The sequence below is a fragment of the Chiloscyllium plagiosum genome, unplaced genomic scaffold (assembly GCF_037043375.1).
Source record: "Chiloscyllium plagiosum isolate Xiang-an unplaced genomic scaffold, Cpla_swu_hap1 HiC_scaffold_46, whole genome shotgun sequence".
Taxonomy (NCBI): Eukaryota; Metazoa; Chordata; class Chondrichthyes; order Orectolobiformes; family Hemiscylliidae; genus Chiloscyllium; species Chiloscyllium plagiosum.
Genome location: NW_028270184.1, coordinates 33,413,768 through 33,417,649, shown reverse-complemented (window position 1 = coordinate 33,417,649; position 3,882 = coordinate 33,413,768). Strand labels below are relative to the sequence as shown.

The 3,882-nt window shown below is 38.7% G+C and overlaps 1 pseudogene; it reads right to left on the bottom strand.

The window, feature by feature from the left end:
• Positions 1 to 2,037: 2,037 nt before the first annotated feature.
• On the bottom strand, positions 2,038 to 3,410 carry LOC148136314 (putative G protein-coupled receptor 139; annotated as a pseudogene).
• Positions 3,411 to 3,882: the final 472 nt, after the last annotated feature.

The following is a 3,882-nucleotide window of genomic DNA, read 5'->3' as shown; positions in this document are numbered from 1 at the left end:
CCATATTCAGATAAAAGTTCGGCTTTCGGTAATATTGTTGAACAGAGAGACCTTAAGGATCTGGTACATAATTCTTTGAAGCCTCCATCACAACAGATAGGGTAATTAAGAAGTGTTTAGAAAGCTTGACTGCATTGCTCAGATGTGGGGTTGGCACGTCGTTTTGAGGTTGTACAGGATGTGTGGGGGGGGGGGGTTCTCTTCTGAAGTACTTTATGCTGTTCTGTTAGCCCGTTTTACGAAGGATTTATCAAGCTACAGAGTGTTTAGAAGAGATTTACTCGGATGTTACCGGGAATTGGGCTTGTATTATAGGTGGAGACTGGATATGCAGGGACTTATCCACTGAAACATGGGAGGCTCTGACTTGACATTAAAGAGGTTTAGAAAATCATGATGCGTATGGATGAGGGGAATTATAAATTCATTTTCCCCAGCGTGGCGGAGCTCAAGAAAAGGGTGTATATTTTTAAGGTGAGAGGAGAAAGATTTTAAAAGAGACATTTTTTAATTTTAATTTACGCAGAGAATGGTTCGCTTGTGCAATGAACTTCAAGAGGAAGTTGTGGTTGCGGGTTTAGAACATACAACATAGAAAAGTACAACACAGAACAGGACCTTTGGCCCACGGGTTTAGCTGCAACGTTAAAACACATTTGGAGAAGAAACAGAATTATATGGAGGGATATGAGCCAAGCAAAGGCAAGTGGGACTAGGTTAGTTCGGGATTATAGTTGGCATGATTGGTTGGACGGAAGGATCTGTTTCTCTGCTGCATGACTCTGTGACTCGATGAATTATTAATGTGATCATGTGATAATGCTCTGAGAGCAAACGTTCATTGGGGATAGTATCTGCATGGAAAGACGTGCGAGAATAACTGGTACTGCTCTTCCTCCACCACAAGACACTTCATTAACACATTTGGTATTCCCAAAACTTCATCAGTTAAAGAAGAAAGCACACCACAATTTCCATCGGGCAAAATGGAATGGACATTGAGTTTTGCCTTAGGCAGTGACTGAAAATTCATGACATTGAATCAAAAATGAAATATTGAGTTTAGTTTGGAAAATGCGAGGTATTACATTTTTATAACATAAAAAAGCAAGCCTTTTTTGAGAGCAATACAAAGGCCCATCAGATTTTCCACCATCTTACTGCGAGCTGGAGCTACGGTTCACTGTCTAAAATGCAATAGGATGTTTATGACTGAGATGATGAGAGAGATTTCATACACGGACTTTTGAAATGTCTGTCACAGAAATCGGTTGAGCTCAAATCAGTGAATACTTTCATGAAGTAGCAATGTGTATTTCTGTGGGCTATACGAATGAACAGACACCTGAAGAATATGGAAAAAAATGTACTGAGTTGAGCGGTCACTCTTATTTTTGATATCTCTACGAATATATTGTTCATATGTGTACTCATCGCTTAATGTATTAGGCATCGTACCTGTGTACACTGTCGGCTGATTGACAGAGGTTATTTGCTACACCGGTTCACGTATTTGTTTTCGTATCATGCAAAAATCAGGTCAGCAAGAATGGAAGTTTCCATTGTTTGATTTGTGCATGTTGAAAGTTGCCGAGGATGGCGTTTCAGTATGTAGTTATGTCGGAAAATCAAATGTCTTTCTTGCAAAATTAGCACAAAAATAGCCAGTTTCTCATTTTGAGGCAGTAACATCTTTGATTATTTTTTTCCCAGACAACAATAGACATGACGGCGATTTCAACCTGACACATCTGACGGTATCAGTAATAGATTCATATATTGGTGTAAAGTATCACAGCTCAAGACTTTTTCGTTAAACACTGATACCTGAGTTTGAACATATCACCTTTTCAAGGACATGCAATTTGTACAATTCAACCAAAAATCGTACGAAGCAGAAATGATTGCACATGTCAAATTTCGTTTCGATAATCTAAGAAATACCTGCGTCAAACATGTTGTTTTTAACTGTCGGGGGATGAAGAGAACTCCATTGTGGAAAAGAAAATGAAATTAGGACTCAGCTACAAAATTCCCCTAAAATGCATTTCCCTTGTCCACATTTTTAAAAACACATTTGAGAATTTGTCTCAATAGCGATTTCACCACATTCTTCAGCTCCTCTCTGAATTTGTTCTGGGTTGCTGCATAAATACATAGGTTCAGAAAACAGCTCAACAACTTGAGAATATTTCCCGTTTCAGTTGCGATACATTCAAGTCGTTAAATTCACCTCGGTAATAATTAGGGTTTGACAGTCTGGTAATGACCAAAGTAGCGGAACGTGTCAACCAAAGCAATATGAAACTGACCGATACTGAGAACAATAAAACGATCGACTTCCTCCGGTTCTCCATCTCTGTATTGCTTTGATTCCCCTTTCTGTGTCCATGGAGTTTAATCCGAGTTCTGTTCGCCATTAGAATACGGCGGATGGTTAAACAATTAAATGAGACAATTAAGATAAATGGAAGCCAAGCAACCCAGGTGCTGTAAACCCAGACAAACGCTATCCCTGGAGATGAAGCAAAGAAAGTTACGCTTGACTGGCAGCCCCATTGGATTTTATTAAGGATTTGCTCTGACTCATATGCAAACAAAAGTGGAATATTTTTTAACAAGGTCAGGACCAAAATGGTTATTAATACCGCTGTTGCGGTTCTTTCTGTACAATATAGTATTTTAAACTTCTGGCAGCAGATCACCACAAATCTGTCAAATGTGAAGGAAACGGTGAACCAAACAGTTAAATCGAGACTGGTAGCAGCTATGTATATAATGAACTTGCAAACAGGTGTGTAGGAGAAGAAGGAAAGAGGAAAATGATAATGCAAAATGCGATATGCGATAACATCATGGATAATGACCAATAAATCCGATGTTGCCATGGCTACCAGATAGGCCGAGATGCATTTAGAAAGACCACAGTTTCCTCGTAAGATCAGTAGAACAGTCATTGTGTTCGCTGAAAGAGAGACAGAGCATTTCGGTAATATTGCAATGCACGTTTGAAGTAGAGTAGAAGATACTTATTAAGAGGATTTAATACATTCTGAGTGATTTACAAAATAGGAAATTTACCGATAGCTTTAATGCTGTTGTCATTATTCTGTATGGTATTGTCAGACTATCGAATGATCAACGAAAGCCCTTTGCATGTGACACTTTTATGAGGGTTGTTAGTACATCAGCTATGCTCCAGATAAAGTAGAAAAGCCAAAGTGTTCAAACACTGCTTTTCACATTGTTATGTGAACACTGACAATGGGAAATATATGGTATGCAACATTAACTCGGATCAATTAAAATTAATTCGAAAGAAGCAAGTTGAATGGCTTACCTGGAAGACAAACAGCTGCAAGAAGTGGATAGTAAATCTCCTTCAATTGCAAAACCAGTGGTTTCCCCATTTCCGAAAATGAATGATTCTGCAGGCGTTGAAGTTCTGTGGCTGCAGTGTGACCAACATAAGGGAGAGGTAATCTGCATTTGTACATGCATCACATCTCCAGAGAGTCAATTATGTTAACTCATCGCTTACATAAGTTACAATCGTGTAGAATGTTTTATTTCCACAATACACTAAATAAAATAAGATCTGATCCTATCATTCTAGACTTTACTTTCATTCTCTTCTCGATGCGTTGGACCCCAAGTGTCATGTATTTAACTTACTTATGCATTTAAACAATTGTCCATTGCAAAAAAAAAACAATGTATTGGGAATTATAGAATATAGAACACAGAACATTAAATCGCACTACAGGCCCTTTGGCGACACCCTGTCATATTAATCTGAAGCCCATCCGACCTACACTATTCCATGTACGTCCATTTGCCTGTCCAATGACGACTTGAATGCACTGAAACTGGGCGAATCTA